Source organism: Cherax quadricarinatus, chromosome 1 (genome assembly GCF_038502225.1).
Source record: "Cherax quadricarinatus isolate ZL_2023a chromosome 1, ASM3850222v1, whole genome shotgun sequence".
NCBI classification, from domain to species: Eukaryota; Metazoa; Arthropoda; class Malacostraca; order Decapoda; family Parastacidae; genus Cherax; species Cherax quadricarinatus.
The window spans coordinates 81,532,008-81,551,355 of NC_091292.1; positions in this window are offsets into that span (position 1 = coordinate 81,532,008).

The following is a 19,348-nucleotide window of genomic DNA, read 5'->3' on the forward strand; positions in this document are numbered from 1 at the left end:
GATGGTAATGGTGGAGAGGGGGTGAGGATAGTATAGATGGTAGTGGTGAAGGGGGTGAGAGGATAGTATATATGGTAGTGGTGGAGAGGGGGTAGACGATAGTATAGATGGAAGTGGGGGAGGGGGTGAGAGGATAGTATAGATGGTTAGTGGTGGATGGAGGGGGAATGAGAGGATAGTATAGATGGTAGTGGTGGAGGGGGTGAGAGGATAGTATAGATGGTAATGGTGGAGAGGGCGTGAGGATAGTATAGATGGTAGTGGTGGAGGGGGTGAGAGGATAGTATAGATGGTAGTGGTGGAGGGGGTGAGAGGATAGTATAGATGGTAGTGGTGGAGGGGGTGAGAGGATAGTATAGATGGTAGTGGTGGAGGGGGTGAGAGGATAGTATAGATGGTAGTGGTGGAGGGGGTGAGAGGATAGTATAGATGGTAGTGGTGGAGGGGGTGAGAGGATAGTATAGATGGTAGTGGTGGAGAGGGCGTGAGGATAGTATAGATGGTAGTGGTGGAGGGGGTGAGAGGATAGCATAGATGGTAGTGGTGGAGAGGATAGTATAGATGGTAGTAGTGGAGGGGGGAGAGGATAGTATAGATGGTAGTGGTGGAGGGGGTGAGAGGATAGTATAGAAGGTATTGGTGGAGGGGGTGAGAGGATAGTATAGATGGTAGTGGGAGAGGATAGGGGTAGTTGGAGAGAGGATAGTATGGATGGTAGTGGTGGAGGGGGTGAGAGGATAGTATAGATGGTAGTGGTGGAGGGGGTGAGAGGATAGTATAGATGGTAGTGTTGGAGGGGGTTAGAGGATAGTATAGAAGGTAGTGGTGGAGGGGGGAGAGGATAGTATAGATGGTAGTGGTGGAGGGGGTGAGAGGATAGTATAGATGGTAGTGTGAGAGGAGAGGATGGTAGTGGTTAGAGGATAGTATAGATGGTAGTGGTGGAGGGGGAGAGGATAGTATAGATGGTAGTGGTGGAGGGGGTGAGAGGATAGTATAGTGTTGGATAGAGGATAGTAGATGGTATTGTGGAGGGGGTGAGAGGATAGTATAGATGGTAGTGGTGGAGGGGGAGAGGATAGTGTAGATGGTAGGATAGATATAGATGGTAGTGGTGGAGGGGGGTGAGAGGATAGTATAGATGGTAGTGGTGGTGAGAGGATAGAGATGGTAGGGTGAGGGGGTGGTTGAGGATAGTATAGATGGTAGTGGTGGAGGGGGTGAGAGGATAGTATAGATGGTAGTGGTGGAGTGAGAGGATAGTATAGAGAGTGGTGGAGGGGGGTGAGAGGATAGTATAGATGGTAGTGGTGGAGGGGGTGAGAGGATAGTATAGATGGTAGTGGTGGAGGGGGTGAGAGGACAGTATAGATGGCCGTGGTGGAGGGGGTGAGAGGATAGTACAGATGGTAGTGGTGGAGGGGGTGAGAGGATAGTATAGATGGTAGTGGTGGAGGGGGTGAGAAAATAGTACAGATGGTAGTGGTGGAGTGAGAGGATAGTATAGATGGTAGTGGTGGAGGGGGGTGAGAGGATAGTATAGATGGTAGTGGTGGAGATGAGAGATAGTATAGATGGTAGTGGAGAGGGGGTGAGAGGATAGTATAGATGGTAGTGGTGGAGGGGGGTGAGGATAGTATAGATGGTAGTGGTGGAGGGGGTGAGAGGATAGTATAGATGGTAGTGGTGGATGGGGTGAGAGGATAGTATAGATGGTAGTGGTGGAGGGGATGAGAGGATAGTATAGATGGTAGTGGTGGATGGGGTGAGAGGATAGTATAGATGGTAGTGGTGGAGGGGGTGAGAGGATAGTATAGATGGTAGTGGTGGATGGGGTGAGAGGATAGTATAGATGGTAGTGGTGGATGGGGTGAGAGGATAGTATAGATGGTAGTGGTGGAGGGGGTGAGAGGATAGTATAGATGGTAGTGGTGGAGGGGGTGAGAGGATAGTATAGATGGTAGTGGTGGAGGGGGTGAGAGGATAGTATAGATGGTAGTGGTGGAGGGGGTGAGAGGATAGTATAGATGGTAGTGGTGGAGGGGTGAGAGGATAGTTTAGATGGTAGTGGTGGAGGGGGTTAGAGAATAGTATAGATGGTAGTGGTGGAGGGGGTGAGAGGATAGTATAGATGGTAGTGGTGGATAGGGTGAGAGGATAGTATGGATGGTAGTAGTGGAGGGGGAGAGAGGATAGTATGGATGGTAGTGGTGGAGGGGGTGAGAGGATAGTATAGATGGTAGTGGTGGAGGGGTGAGAGGATAGTATAGATGGTAGTGGTGGAGAGGGTGAGAGGATAGTATAGATGGTAGTGGTGGATGGGGTGAGAGGATAGTATAGATGGTAGTGGTGGAGGGGGTGACAGGATAGTATAGATGGTAGTGGTGGAGGGGGTGAGAGGATAGTATAGATGGTAGTGGTGGAGGGGGTGAGAGGATAGTATAGATGGTAGTGGTGGAGGGGGTGAGAGGATAGTATAGATGGTAGTGGTGGAGGGGGTGAGAGGATAGTATAGATGGTAGTGGTGGAGGGGGTGAGAGGATAGTATAGAAGGTATTGGTGGAGGGGGGTTAGAGGATAGTATAGATGGTTGTGGAGGGGGTGAGAGGATAGTATAGAAGGTATTGGTGGAGGGGGTGAGAGGATAGTATAGATGGTAGTGTTGGAGGGGGTTAGAGGATAGTATAGATGGTAGTGGTGGAGGGGGTTAGAGGATAGTGTAGATGGTAGTGGTGGAGGGGGTGAGAGGATAGTATAGATGGTAGTGGTGGAGGGGGTGAGAGGATAGTATGGATGGTATTGGAGGAGGAGGTGAGAGGATAGTATAGATGGTAGTGGTGGAGAGGGTGAGAGGATAGTATAGATGGTAGTGGTGGAGAGGGTGAGAGGATAGTATAGATGGTAGTGTTGGAGTAGGTTAGAGGATAGTATAGATGGTAGTGGTGGAGGGGGTGAGAGGATAGTATAGATGGTAGTGGTGGAGGGGGTGAGAGGATAGTATAGATGGTAGTGGTGGAGGGGGTGAGAGGATAGTATAGATGGTAGTGGTGGAGGGGGTGAGAGGATAGTATAGATGGTAGTGGTGGAGGGGGGGGAGGATAGTATAGATGGTAGTGGTGGAGGGGGTGAGAGGATAGTATAGATGGTAGTGGTGGAGGGGGTGAGAGGATAGTATAGATGGTAGTGGTGGAGGGGGTGAGAGGATAGTATAGATGGTAGTGGTGTAGGGGGTTTGAGGATAGTATAGATGGTATTGGAGGAGGAGGTGAGAGGATAGTATAGATGGTAGTGGTGGAGAGGGTGAGAGGATAGTATAGATGGTAGTGGTGGAGGGGGTGAGAGGATAGTATAGATGGTAGTGGTGGAGGGGGTGAGAGGATAGTATAGATGGTAGTGGTGGAGGGGGTGAGAGGATAGTATAGATGGTAGTGGTGGAGGGGGTGAGAGGATAGTATAGATGGTAGTGGTGGAGGGGGTGAGAGGATAGTATAGATGGTAGTAGTGGAGGGGGGTGAGAGGATAGTATAGATGGTAGTGGTGGAGGGGGTGAGAGGATAGTATAGATGGTAGTGGTGGAGGGGGTGAGAGGATAGTATGGATGGTAGTGGTGGAGGGGAAAAGAGGATAGTATAGATGGTAGTGGTGGTGGAGGTGAGAGGATAGTATGGATGGTAGTGGTAGAGGCGGTGAGAGGATAGTATGGATGGTAGTGGTGGAGGGGGAGAGAGGATAGTATGGATGGTAGTGGTGGAGGGGGTGAGAGGATAGTATGGATGGTAGTGGTGGAGGGGGAGAGAGGATAGTATGGATGGTAGTGGTGGGTGGAGGTGAGAGGATAGTATAGATGGTAGTGGTGGAGGGGGTGAGAGGATAGTATAGATGGTAGTGGTGGAGGGGGTGAGAGGATAGTATAGATGGTAGTGGTGGAGGGGATGAGAGGATAGTATAGATGGTAGTGGTGGAGGGGGTGAGAGGATAGTATAGATGGTAGTGGTGGAGGGGATGAGAGGATAGTATAGATGGTAGTGGTGGAGGGGGTGAGAGGATAGTATAGATGGTAGTGGTGGAGGGGGTGAGAAGATAGTATAGATGGTAGTGGTGGAGGGGGTGAGAGGATAGTATAGATGGTAGTGGTGGAGGGGATGAGAGGATAGTATAGATGGTAGTGGTGGAGGGGATGAGAGGATAGTATAGATGGTAGTGGTGGAGGGGATGAGAGGATAGTATAGATGGTAGTGGTGGAGGGGGTGAGAAGATAGTATAGATGGTAGTGGTGGAGGGGGTGAGAGGATAGTATAGATGGTAGCGGTGGAGGGGGTGGTGGAGGGGGTGAGAGGATAGTATAGATGGTAGTGGTGTAGGGGGTTTGAGGATAGTATAGATGGTATTGGAGGAGGAGGTGAGAGGATAGTATAGATGGTAGTGGTGGAGGGGGTGAGAGGATAGTATAGATGGTAGTGGTGTAGGGGGTTTGAGGATAGTATAGATGGTATTGGAGGAGGAGGTGAGAGGATAGTATAGATGGTAGTGGTGGAGGGGGTGAGAGGATAGTATAGATGGTAGTGGTGGAGGGGGTGAGAGGATAGTATAGATGGTAGTGGTGGAGAGGGTGAGAGGATAGTATAGATGGTAGTGGTGGAGAGGGTGAGAGGATAGTATAGATGGTATTGGAGGAGGAGGTGAGAGGATAGTATAGATGGTAGTGGTGGAGGGGGTGAGAGGATAGTATAGATGGTAGTGGTGGAGGGGGTGAGAGGATAGTATAGATGGTAGTGGTGGAGGGGGTGAGAGGATAGTATAGATGGTAGTGGTGGAGGGGGTGAGAGGATAGTATAGATGGTAGTGGTGGAGGGGGTGAGAGGATAGTATAGATGGTAGTGGTGGAGGGGGTGAGAGGATAGTATAGATGGTAGTGGTGGAGGGGGTGAGAGGATAGTATAGATGGTAGTGGTGGAGGGGGTGAGAGGATAGTATAGATGGTAGTGGTGGAGTGGTGGAGGGGGTGAGGATAGTATAGATGGTAGTGGTGAAGGGGGTGAGAGGATAGTATAGATGGTAGTGGTGGAGGGGGTGAGAGGATAGTATAGATGGTAGTGGTGGAGGGGGTGAGAGGATAGTATAGTTGGTAGTGGTGGAGAGGATAGTATAGATGGTAGTGGTGGAGGGGGGTGAGAGGATAGTATAGATGGTAGTGGTGGAGGGGGTGAGAGGATAGTAGATGGTTGTGGTGGAGGGGTGAGAGGATAGTATAGATGGTAGTGGTGGAGGGGGTGACAGGATAGTATAGATGGTAGTGGTGGAGATAGATGTAGTGGTGGAGGGGATGAGAGGATAGTATAGATGGTAGTGGTGGAGGGGGTGAGAGGATAGTATAGATGGTAGTGGTGGAGGGGATGAGAGGATAGTATAGATGGTAGTGGTGGAGGGGATGAGAGGATAGTATAGATGGTAGTGGTGGAGGGGATGAGAGGATAGTATAGATGGTAGTAGTATAGTGGTAGTGGTGGAGGGGGATGAGAGGATAGTATAGATGGTAGTGGTGGAGGGGGTGAGAGGATAGTATAGATGGTAGATGGTGGAGGAGATAGTATAGATGGTAGTGGTGGGGGGTGAGAGGATAGTATAGATGGTAGTGGTGGAGGGGGTGAGAGGATAGTATAGATGGTAGTGGTGGAGGGGGTGAGAGGATAGTATAGATGGTAGTGGTGGAGGGGGTGAGAGGATAGTATAGATGGTAGTGGTGGAGGGGGTGAGAGGATAGTATAGATGGTAGTGGTGGAGGGGGTGAGAGGATAGTATAGATGGTAGTGGTGGAGGGGGTGAGAGGATAGTATAGATGGTAGTGGTGGAGGGGGTGAGAGGATATAGTATAGATGGTAGTGGTGGTGGAGGGGGTGAGAGGATAGTATAGATGGTAGTGGTGGAGGGGGTGAGAGGATAGTATAGATGGTAGTGGTGGTGGAGGGGGTGAGAGGATAGTATAGATGGTAGTGGTGGAGAGGGTGAGAGGATAGTATAGATGGTAGTGGTGGTGGGGGGTGAGAGGATAGTATAGATGGTAGTGGTGGAGGGGGTGAGAGGATAGTATAGATGGTAGTGGTGGAGGGGGTGAGAGGACAGTATAGATGGTAGTGGTGGAGGGGGTGAGAGGATAGTGTAGATGGTAGTGGTGGAGGGGGTGAGAGGATAGTGTAGACGGTAGTGGTGGAGGGGGTGGGAGGATAGTATAGATGGTAGTGGTTGAGGGGCTGAAAGGATAGTATAGATGGTAGTGGTGGAGGGGGTGAGAGGATAGTATAGATGGTAGTGGTGGAGGGGGTGAGAGGATAGTATAGATGGTATTGGTTACCTGGTTACCTGGAGGTTATTCCGGGGATCAACGCCCCCGCGGCCCGGTCCATGACCAGGCCTCCCGATGGATCAGGGCCTGATCAACTAGGCTGTTACTGCTGGCCGCACGCAGTCCAACGTACGAGCCACAGCCCGGCTGATCCAGCACTGACTTTAGGTATCTGTCCAGCTCTCTCTTGAAGGCAGCCAGGGGTTTATTGGCAATTCCCCTAATGCTTGATGGGAGGCTGTTAAACAGTTTTGGGCCCCGGACACTTATGGTGTTTTTCCTTAGTGTACCAATGGCGCCCCTACTTTTTATTGGGGGCATTTTGCATCGCCTGCCCAGTCTTTTACTTTCGTAGGGAGTGATTTCTGTGTGCAGATTTGGGACCATTCCTTCCAAGATTTTCCAAGTGTAGATTATGATATATCTCTCCCTCCTGCGTTCCAACGAGTACAAGTCAAGTGCTTCCAAGCGTTCCCAGTAGTTAAGGTGCTTGACAGAACTTATACGTGCAGTAAAGGATCTCTGTACACTCTCTAGATCTGCTATTTCACCTGCTTTGAATGGAGATGTTAATGTACAGCAGTATTCTAGCCTAGAGAGAACAAGTGATTTGAAAAGGATCATCATGGGCTTGGCATCTCTCGTTTTGAAAGTTCTCATTATCCATCCTATCATTTTCTTTGCACGTGCGATCGTGGCAATGTTGTGATCCTTGAAAGTGAGATCCTCAGACATTACTACTCCCAGGTCCCTTACATTATTTTTGCGCTCTTTTGTATGGCCGGAGTCAGTAGTATACTCTGTTCTAGTGATTATCTCCTCCAGTTTTCCATAACGGAGTAGTTGGAATTTGTCCTCATTGAACATCATATTGTTTACCGTTGCCGACTGGAAAACTTTGTTTATATCTTCTTGGAGGTTAACCGCGTCCTCAGCAGATGACAGCCTCATGCAGATCCTAGTATCATCCGCAAAGGATGATACGGTGCTGTGGTGTATATCTCTGTTTATGTCTGATATGAGGATAAGGAATAAGATGAGGGCGAGTACTGTGCCTTGTGGAACAGAGCTCTTCACTATGGCAGCCTCCGATTTAACTCTGTTGACCACTACTCTTTGTGTTCGATTTGTTAGGAAGTTGAAGATCCATCTCCCCACTTTCCCAGTTATTCCTTTAGCACGTATTTTATGGGCTATTACGCCATGATCGCATTTGTCAAATGCTTTTGCAAAGTCTGTGTATATTACATCTGCATTCTGATTTTCTTCCAGTGCATCCAAGGCCATGTCATAGTGATCCAGTAGTTGTGAGAGGCAGGAGCGACCTGCCCTGAACCCATGTTGCCCTGGATTGTGCAGATTTTGGGAATCCAGGTGATTTGCAATCCTGCTTCTTAGCACTCTTTCAAAGATTTTTATGATGTGGGACGTCAGAGCTATTGGTCTATAGTTCTTAGCTAATGCTTTGCTGCCACCTTTATGGAGTGGGGCTATATCCGTTGTTTTAAGTGACTGTGGAATTTCACCCATGTCCAAGCTCCTCCTCCATAGTGTACTTAGGGCACGCGAGAGGGGTTTGTTGCAGTTCTTAATGAAAACAGAGTTCCACGAGTCTGGGCCCGGGGCTGAGTGCATAGGCATGTTGTCAATGGCTTTTTCGAAATCTATCGGAGTTAGGGTAATGTCGGAAATCTGGCATACATTTATGGAGTTTTGAGGCTCATTCATGAAGAAATCATTTGGGTCGTCGATCCTCAGACCGATTAGTGGTTCACTAAACACAGAGTCGTACTGGGATTTCAATATTTCACTCATTTCCTTGTTGTCATCTGTGGTGGAGGGGGTGAGAGGATAGTATAGATGGTAGTGGTGGAGGGGGTGAGAGGATAGTATAGATGGTAGCGGTGGAGGGGGTGAGAGGATAGTATAGATGGTAGTGGTGGAGGGGGTGAGAGGATAGTATAGATGGTAGCGGTGGAGGGGGTGAGAGGATAGTATAGATGGTAGTGGTGGAGGGGGTGAGAGGATAGTTTAGATGGTAGCGGTGGAGGGGGTGAGAGGATAGTATAGATGGTAGTGGTGGAGTGGGGGGATGGGTCAGGCAGTGAGGGGGCAGTTTATGGTCTCTGTGTTTAACAATGTTGCTGGAACTCGCTTCGCTGTTTTTTTTTATGGTACATGTGTCTGTGTGCTCAGAGTTGTACCCGCAAGGGTCGAGTCTCCAGCTCCTGGCCCCCACCTCTTAACTTCTACGCGCATATTGCATCTGATATCTATCACCTTGGAATCTATCGTATATCTGTTTACGAGAACGTGTATGGTGTTGGTCTCCAGAGGTTTATATACTACCTTCCTGACCGTTTCTGTGACGCATGCGTGTCTGGAAGTGATGTTTGTGTCGTCTAGTTCTCTCTTCTCACCTCTCTTCACACTTTCCTCTCCCCCTCTCTGTCAGCTCCTCTTATTATTTTATATGATCGTGTTCCCTTCTTTCCTCCCCTAGTCCTCTACTTTTCTCATCTTGCTAGTTTTATTTCCTCAGGTTTGTCCTGGTAGTCAGGCTTATTCCATGCCCCTCGTATGCAGTAACAGTCTGATTGTCCACTTTTGGATGTGGATCAGGTGCAGGCGGGCGGGCGAGTTGCGTTTGAGTGCGTGGGAGGGTGCGTGGGAGTGCGTGGGAGGGGTGCGGGTGAGTGCGCGGGCGGGGTGCGGGTGAGTGCGTGGGAGGGGTGCGGGTGAGTGCGCGGGCGGGGTGCGGGTGAGTTCGCGGGCGGGGTGCGGGTGAGTGCGCGGGCGCACTTAAGGGCGTCTAGCAAGGCTGTATAAGAGTTGTAAATGTCGTCGGTGTTCTTTTGTGACCTTCACTGACTGACAGCCGGCGGCACCTTGGTTATACTGAGTGGCTGTAGTGTGTGGTTATGGTGTGTAGGACTGGGAGCTGCCTTCCTTACCTCCCTCCATCCCTTCCTCCCTCCCTCCTGCCCAACGTCCTTCCCACCCTCCCTTCCTTCCCACCCATCTCACAACTGACCCGTCCAGGGGGGGATATCTTAGTTATATGGGGGTGTATTACCCCCCCTCTCCCCATTCTTTCCCTACTCAGCACTTAACTCCCTCCCTGACTGACGAGTCTGGAATGATTAAGTTCTATACTATAAACTTACTTTTTGCACTTGTCCACATTTACCAGCATCTGCTGCTCACACTGACCAGCATCTGCTATGTAAACCATTGATCTATGTCATCTTTGTAGACGATACTAGAATCTGCATGACAGTGTTATCCAATGAGTACACGGTAAATCTTCAAGCAGATATAAACCAAGTTTCCCAGCGGGCACCGGAAAACAATATGATGTTCAGTGAGGGTAAATTTCTTCTGCTCCGTTATGGAAAACTGGAGGAGATAATAGCTAGAGCTGAGTATACTACAAAGTTTAATTACACAGAGCGGAAAAGTAATGTGAAGGACCTGGGATTGATAATGTCCGAGGATCTCACCTTCAAAAATCACAACAATGCCACTATCACATCTGCGAGGAAACTGATACGATGGATAATGAGAACATTCAAGACAAGAGATGCCAAGCCGCTGAGGATCCTTTTTAAATCACTGTTCTCTCTAGGCTGGAATACTGTTGTCTTCATTCAAAGCAGTTGGAATCACAGATCTAGAGAATGTACAGAGAACCTTTACTGAACATATAAGTTCCATCAAACACCTTAACTACTGGAAATGCTTGGAAACACTTGACTTGTGCTCACTGGAACGCAGGCGAGAGAGAAAGATCATAATTTACACCTGGAAAATCCTAGAGGGGCTTGTCTCAAATCTTCACACAGAAATCACTCCTTACAGAAGCAAAGACTTGGAAGGCGATACAACATACTCCCAATGAAAAGTAGAGGCACCATGATACACTAAGAGAAAACACAGCAAGTGTCTGGGGCCCAAGCCTGTTCAGCAGCCTCCCACCAGCCACAAGGGAAATTACCAATAAACCCCTGGCTGCCTTCAAGAGAGAGCTGGACAGATACCTAAAGTCAGTGTCGGATCAGCCTGGCTATGGTTCGTACGTTGGACCACGTGTGGCCAGCAAGAACAGCCTGGTTGATCAGGCCCTGATCCACCGGGAGGCCTGGTCAAGGACTGGGCCGCGGGGGCGTTGACCCCCAGAACACCCTCCAGGTAGACTCCAGGTAGGTAGCCTACCTACCTGGAGTCTACCTGGAGGGTATTCCTGGGATTAACACCCCCGCGGCCCAATCCACGACTAGGCCTTCCGGTGGATCAGGGTCTGATCAACGAGGCTGCTACTGCTGGCCGAACGCAGTTCAACTTACGAACCACAGCCCGGCTGATCGGGCACTGAATTTAGGTATCTGTCCAGTTCTCTCTTGAAGACAACCAGGGGTCTATTGGTAATTCCCCTTATGCTTGGTGGGAGGCTGTTGAACAGTTTTGGGCCCCGGACACTTATGGTGTTTTCCCTTAGTGTACCAATGGCGCCCCTACTTTTTATTGGCGGCATTTTGCATCGCCTGCCCAGTCTTTTACTTTCGTAGGGAGTGATTTCTGTGTGCAGATTCGGGACCATTCCTTCCAGGATTTTCCAAGTGTAGATTATGATATATCTCTCCCTCCTGCGTTCCAACGAGTACAAGTCAAGTGCTTCCAAGCGTTCCCAGTAGTTAAGGTGCTTGACAGAACTTATAAGTGCAGTAAAGGATCTCTGTACACTCTCTAGATCTGCGATTTCACCTGCTTTGTATGGAGATGTTAATGTACAGCAGTATTCCAGCCTAGAGAGAACAAGTGATTTGAAAAGGATCATCATTGGCTTGGCATCTCTTGTTTTGAAAGTTCTCATTATCCATCCTATCATTTTCTTTGCTCCTGTGATCGTGGCACTGTTGTGATCCTTGTCCTCATAATTTATTTGTTGGCCTAAACGTCGAACTTGTTATTGCTTAGCATTAAGGTAGGGGTGAGCCCCCCCCCCAAAAAAAAAAAAAAAACATATTAAGCATTATTCATTCAATAGCTGCCTTGCCAGACGAGCACAGACTTCACAATTCAAATGACCCTCTGAAATGTTACATTACACTTTTCGAAGTGCAGGCACTGTGCCTCCTGATGATGAATTAGACACATGTGCAACATCTGGGTCTGGGTATCTTGTGAACGTTTCGCCATCCAGTGGCTTTATCAGTACTTTACATGGACATAATATGAAGACTGGAAATATAGCAGGCAGTGGAAGATGAGGTAATCAGTCCCTCAGCCTAGGTATATTTCTATGTCCACTTAATGTATGGATAAAACCACTGGATAGCAAAACGTCTACAAGTAAAGATACTCAGATGTGGCACATGTGTCTAACTAATCATCTTGTCGGTAATGGGTACCGACAAAATGATTAGTTAGACACCTCGAGTATTTAATTCCAACAAACTTGTATCATTGAATCCGTTCATTATGGTTACCGTGTTCACACTGCATCAGCACGTCAGATCTTAATAACCACTGATCTAACATGCCCCCACACACCTGCAGGATGCTCATCCCACCTACCTCTTTAAACCTTTAAATCTCTCCCTCCAAGCTCTTCCCTGAGTGACTCTACTAGACTTATCAAAGCCATGTACCATTACCTAATAGAATATTCAGTTCTCTCGTACTCACTGTAACTTAACTAATGACCATATGAAGTATTATTGCTTTCCCAATTTAAAGTTAATTTTAAGTTTGCCCGAAGTGTTCTGTAAACAAAGGGGCTTTTGGCATGTACACCCAACTATTATATTGCTCTGTACAACCGTGTATCATATCAAAATAAACATCTTATTCTTACTGTTACCCCTCCTTCCTGCTACCCTAGATCTGTGCACTCCCTTTACCCTCCAGGTAACCTCCAGGTAACCTCCAGGTAACAAAAAATAAGGCACAATACCGTGGTTAGTGTGACTTTGTAAATGGTCCAAGTCGGACCGAAACGTCGTCGAAAGCTCCTCTCTTCTATGTGCGGGTTATTTGTGTAACCTCCAGGTAACCCTTCTGTTTTGTTTCAGCTTCGTTAAATGGCCAACCATTTCTACAACCTCTCCTCAACCCTGTCTTACACCCTTGGTAACAGCACCGTTTTCTATGCATATTTACCCCATGCATTGAAAATAAGAATGAAGGAACACTGTGAGAGCCCTACTGGCCCATGCAAGACAGGCCCTTCTTAAACCTAAACTCAATAACAAATCTATTCGCCCAACCCATTGCTCTCAAACACCACATCTCCACTGCTTCCAGCCGCCTCCTCCTCCTCCTCCTCCTCCTCCTTGCTGCAACGTTTAAAACCCATGCCTCACACCTATACAATAGTGTTGGTATCACTATACTCTGCTACTATCCCTTGTGTGTCTCCATATATCATTTTTTTTTCTTTCCAACGATGTATTAGCACACTATTTACCATTGTCTCTTCGTTTATTCTATAGTTCACCTCAGTCTTTCACCTCAGTGGCTTTCTGACGCCAGGGAGGGGCTCTTGATCCAAGGAATTGAGCCTGACCTCGCTTGGATCGAACTTGATTGCCTCTTATTCCCCTAAGCACTACGAGTCAGGCCTTCCTCTGAATGTAATAACAATAGTAGTAGTAATTTAATAATATGGATGGGTTGGTTTAGGGAAGGAAGGTTGTCGTGAGGGAAGAATGTACGGAAGGAAGGGTGGGGACGTGGTAGTTGTGGAGGGAAGAGTAGAGAGGCGGTGGTTGTGGAGGGGGATGCAGAAGGGAAGAGTGAGGACTTGGAGGATGTGGTGGTGGTAGGAGGGGAGGTGGGGGGTGAAAGGGGTGGGGGTGGGCGGTACTTTGTATATTGGAGGGTCGGAGGCTGTTTGATCTTTATTGTTTCATGGTTTAATGTTGTTCTCTGCTGCCCTCCTTCCTTCCCTCCTCCCTCCCTCCCTTCCTTCCTTCCTTCCCTCCTCCCTCCCTCCCTTCCTTCCTTCCCTCCTCCCTCCCTCCCTTCCTTCCTTCCTTCCCTCCTCCCTCCCTCCCTTCCTTCCTTCCCTCCTCCCTCCCTTCCTTCCTTCCTCCCTCCCTCCCTTTCTTCCTTCCCTCCTCCCTCCCTCCCTTTCTTCCTTCCCTCCTCCCTCCCTCCCTTCCGTCCTTCCTTCCCTCCTCCTCCCTCCCTCCCTTCCTTCCTTCCCTCCTCCCTCCCTCCCTTCCTTCCTTCCCCCTCCCTCCCTCCCTTCCTTCCTTCCTTCCTTCCCTCCTCCCTCCCTCCTTCCCCTTCCCTCCTCCCTCCCTTCCTTCCTTCCCCCTCCTCCCTCCCTCCCTTTCTTCCTTCCCTCCTCCCTCCCTCCCTTCCTTCCTTCCCTCCTCCCTCATTCCCTTCCTTCCTTCCTTCCCTCCTCCTCCCTCCTTCCTTCCTTCCCTCCTCCCTCCCTCCCTTCCTTCCCTCCTCCCTCCCTCCCTTCCTTCCTTCCTTCCCTCCCTCCCTTCCTTCCTTCCTTCCCCCTCCTCCCTCCCTCCCTCCCTCCGTTCCTTCCTTCCCTTCCTCCCTCCCTCCGTTCCTTCCTTCCCTCCCTCCCTCCGTTCCTTCCTTCCTTCCTTCCCCCTCCTCCCTCCCTTCCCCTTCCTTCCCTCCTCCCTCCCTCCCTGCCTTCCTTCCCTTCCTCTCCTCCCTCCCTCCCTTCCTTCCTTCCCTCCTCCCTCCCTTCCTTCCTTCCCTCCTCCTCCCTCCCTTCCTTCCTTCCTCCTCCCTCCTCCCTCCCTTCCTTCCTTCCCTCCTCCCACCCTCCCACCCTTCCCTTCCCTCCTCCCTCCCTTCCCCTTCCTCCTCCCTCCCTTCCTTCCTTCCCTCCTCCTCATTCCCTTCCTTCCTTCCCTCCTCCCTCCCTCCCTTCCTTCCTTCCCCCTCCCTCCCTCCCTTCCTTCCCTCCTCCCTCCCTCCCTTCCTTCCTTCCCTCCTCCCTCCCTTCCTTCCCTCCTCCCTCCCTCCCTTCCTTCCCTCCTCCCTTCCTTCCTTCCCTCCTCCCTCCCTCCCTTCCTTCCTTCCCTCCTCCCTCCCTCCCTCCCTTCCTTCCTTCCTTCCCTCCTCCCTCCCTCCCTTCCTTCCCTCCTCCCTCCCTCCCTCCCTCCCTTCCTCCCTCCCTTCCTTCCTTCCTCTCCTTCCCTCTATCTTCCTTCCTTCCTCTCCTTCCCTCTACTTTCCTTCCTTCCTCTCCTTCCCTCTACCTTCCTTCTTTCCCTCCCTCCCTTCCTCTTCCCTCCTTCTACCTTCCTTTCCTGCCTCCGTTCCTCTTCCCTCCTTCCACCTTCCTTTCTTTCCTCCCTCCCTTCCTCTTCCCTCTTTCTACCTTCCTTCCTTCCTCCCCCCAACCTTCCACTTTGTCGTATGAAACACTGATGCTCAGTGAAAAAAAAAATTAATTGGAGCAGACAGAAAACAGCAGCATTCCGGCTACACAGAACACAAGAGAAACATGAAGGATCTGGGAGTATCCATGTCGCAGAATTGTATGTTCAACAAGCACAGTAGCGACAATACTGTCCCAACCACAAGAACGGTGCTAGGTTAGATAATGTGAACTTTTAAAAAAAGAAATGCCAGACTGGTGATGCTTTGTAAGATAATCCTGGTTAAACTATTGATGATGCTTTTTAAGACATTCCTGCTGCCTTAGACCGGTCAGTGATACACTTTAAGACAGTCCTGCTGTCTTAGACCGGTCAGTGATACACTTTAAGACAGTCCTGCTGTCTTAGACAGGTCAGTGATACACTTTAAGACAGTCCTGCTGTCTTAGACAGGTCAGTGATACACTTTAAGACAGTCCTGCTGTCTTAGACCGGTCAGTGATACACTTTAAGACAGTCCTGCTCTCTGTAATATTTACCTCGTGATCCTCGTGAGGAGTTTTTATCTACTCAAAGACTGGCACATAAAAAAATGATGAGTTTAGTCGGTGCTATGGGAAATTTGTTCGCAGATCAAGGGAAGAAGAAACACAGCTTTCTTAATTATAAAGCAGCAGCATGATGGGTTGGGATGTGCCAGAGTATCGCTATCATCATCAATTAATTTTGATGATACCGGTAACGGCGACAAATTTTGGTATGGTTCCGTTCCAAATCACGAGTTCTATATTGATCCACAACTACGCAGCTTAACACTGTAGCTTAAAGACTGCTAAGCAGATCGTAATTATAGAACCCCAGAGGAATTTTGGAATCTTCCCAGCTGCGCTAACAAACGCAAGGAACACCAAATAAGAACTTAGGCAAAGGGAAGGAGAACAGTTTGTTAAACATATTAAATATATTTACCCATCTCAGTCTAGCCTGGGAAGTTATTAGTAGAATAACTAGAAAAGAAAATGATAATATTGCTTATCGTTTTTATTCAAAAGTGATGACTTCATAAATAACTGAGGCAAAACATCCGGGTGTGTCAAGCATTACCGACAAGATGGTTGATAAACAAGTGTGCAACACCTGGGTACTGAATTGGCGGTTGGCGAAACGTCTTCAGATAAGATACACAGGTGTTGACATGTCTTTTTGACCTTTTTAGGGTTATCCTAGGTGGCTTACACATGTGTTAAACTTTTGTGATAATTGTACTCATGTGTACATGTGCTTAAATAAACTTAGTGTATTGTTCCTCAGCCAGGCATGAGAGTCGCCCGTCTGTGACAACACAGCTGCTGATGAAGGAAGAACAAAACTGATTTAGTTCTTGTGCCGCAGTAATGATGACAGTGATTATTCTTGATGCTTCTGAGGGGGGGGGGGCCTTGATCCAAGGGCTTGGACTTATCATCTCTTTCACTGGATCAAGGCTGATTGCCTCCTGTTTCCACAGGTGCTGCTTGATCTCTACTAGTTTAGTGCTTCCCTTCAATGATTGTGACAACGGGAGTCCCTTTAGATGATAATGTAACTAAAGATACCTGAGAACCTCAGACGATAATGTAACTTTAGATACCTGAGAACCTCAGACGATTATGTAACTTTAGATACCTGAGAACCTCAGACGATAAAATAACTAGAGATATCCACAGAGCTTTATTGTGCGACAAAATCTAATCTGGAGCGCAGCGGAGACAAATGTGTGGCAGTTTAGAGCCAGCCATGGTGACTGCTTGGTAACCTGGCATGTACCTGCTGGAGTATACCTGCTGGAGTATACCTGCTGGAGTATATTTGCTGGAGTATACCTGCTTGCTTGTTTCACTCACCCCTGGTCAGGGCAAACGGTCTGGGGTTGACCTTCACCAGTCTTCAAGTCTGGCTGCCAGGACGGAAGATCGAGCCTTCACCACCACCACCAGTCCATGCTGTGAATAACCCACATGGACGAGTGACCGAGGAGCTCACCGAGTCTTCTACCTTTCATATACCTTTGATGAGTTTCGAGAGTCTTCCTAACCCCGGAGCCCGGCCATGGGGTAGCCTGGTCAATCAGGCAGTTGCTATTTATATAAAACTTACTTTATATATATGTGTGTGTGTGTGTGTGTGAACAGTATTTAGATAAAGGTAGGGAAGTTTTTATTGCATTTATGGATTTAGAAAAGGCATATGATAGAGTGGATAGAGGAGCAATGTGGCAGATGTTGCAAGTATATGGAATAGGTGGTAAGTTATTAAATGCTTTAAAGAGCTTTTATGAGGATAGTGAGGCTCAGGTTAGGGTGTGTAGAAGAGACGGAGACTACCTCCCGGTAAAAGTAGGTCTTAGACAGGGATGTGTAATGTCATCATGGTTGTTTAATATATTTATAGATGGGGTTGTAAAAGAAGTAAATGCTAGGGTGTGCGAGAGAGGGGTGGGATTAAATTATGGGGAATCAAATTCAAAATGGGAATTGACACAGTTACTTTTTGCTGATGATACTGTGCTTATGGGAGATTCTAAAGAAAAATTGCAAAGGTTAGTGGACGAGTTTGAGAATGTGTGTAAAGGTAGAAAGTTGAAAGTGAACATAGAAAAGAGTAAGGTGATGAGGGTATCAAATGATTTAGATAAAGAAAAATTGGATATCAAATTGGGGAGGAGGAGTATGGAAGAAGTGAATGTTTTCAGATACTTGGGAGTTGACGTGTCGGCGGATGGATTTATGAAGGATGAGGTTAATCATAGAATTGATGAGGGAAAAAAGGTGAGTGGTGCGTTGAGGTATATATGGAGACAAAAAACGTTGTCTATGGAGGCAAAGAAGGGAATGTATGAAAGTATAGTAGTACCAACACTCTTATATGGGTGTGAAGCTTGGGTGGTAAATGCAGCAGCGAGGAGGCGGTTGGAGGCAGTGGAGATGTCCTGTCTAAGGGCAATGTGTGGTGTAAATATTATGCAGAAAATTCGGAGTGTGGAAATTAGGAGAAGGTGTGGAGTTAATAAAAGCATTAGTCAGAGGGCAGAAGAGGGTTTGTTGAGGTGGTTTGGTCATTTAGAGAGAATGGATCAAAGTAGAATGACATACCTGGAGGTTACCTGGAGGTTATTCCGGGGATCAACGCCCCCGCGGCCCGGTCCATGACCAGGCCTCCCGATGGATCAGGGCCTGATCAACTAGGCTGTTACTGCTGGCCGCACGCAGTCCAACGTACGAGCCACAGCCCGGCTCATCCGGCACTGACTTTAGGTATCTGTCCAGCTCTCTCTTGAAGGCAGCCAGGGGTTTATTGGCAATTCCCCTAATGCTTGATGGGAGGCTGTTGAACAGTTTTGGGCCCCGGACACTTATGGTGTTTTCCCTTAGTGTACCAATGGCGCCCCTACTTTTCATTGGGGGCATTTTGCATCGCCTGCCCAGTCTTTTACTTTCGTAGGGAGTGATTTCTGTGTGCAGATTTGGGACCATTCCTTCCAAGATTTTCCTTGTGTAAATTATGATATATCTCTCCCTCCTGCGTTCCAACGAGTACAAGTCAAGTGCTTCCAAGCGTTCCCAGTAGTTAAGGTGCTTGACAGAACTTATACGTGCAGTAAAGGATCTCTACACTAGATCTGCGATTTCACCTGCTTTGAATGGAGATGTTAATGTACAGCAGTATTCCAGCCTAGAGAGAACAAGTGATTTGAAAAGGATCATCATGGGCTTGGCATCTCTCGTTTTGAAAGTTCTCATTATCCATCCTATCATTTTCTTTGCACGTGCGATCGTGGCACTGTTGTGATCCTTGAAAGTGAGATCCTCAGACATTACTACTCCCAGGTCCCTTACATATAAATCTATAGGGGAAGGAAAGAGGGGGTAGGGGTCGTCCTCGAAAGGGTTGGAAAGAAGGGGTAAAGGAGGTTTTGTGGGCGAGGGGCTTGGACTTCCAGCAAGCGTGCATGAGCGTGTTAGATAGGAGTGAATGGAGACGAATGATACTTGGGACCTGACGATCTGTTGGAGTGTGAGCAGGGTAATATTTAGTGAAGAATTCAGGGAAACCGGTTATTTTCATATAGTCGGACTTGAGTCCTGGAAATGGGAAGTACAATGCCTGCACTTTAAAGGAGGGGTTTGGGATATTGGCAGTTTGGAGGGATATGTTGTGTATCTTTATATGTGTATGCTTCTAAACTGTTGTATTCTGCACCACTGCAAAAACAGTGATTATGTGTGAGTGTGGTAAAGTGTTGAATGATGATGAAAGTATTTTCTTTTTGGGATTTTCTTTCTTTTTTTAGGGTCACCCTGCCTCAGTAGGAGACAGCCGACTTATTGATATATATATATATATATATATATATATATATATATATATATATATATATATATATATACGATAGTAATGCCTTGTGTGTATACATGTTAACTATGTCTTATAAAATATATGTAGTATCATTTGCGAGGTTTTCTTGGATAAACTGGTGGTGTGTTCAAGTTTGGCCAGGAAGTTACTGATGACACTGAGATACCCAGTACACCTGACCCACTCTCACCCCACTTAACCTGTGTGTGTGTTTGTGTGTGTGTGTGTGTGGGAGGGGAGAGAGAGAGGG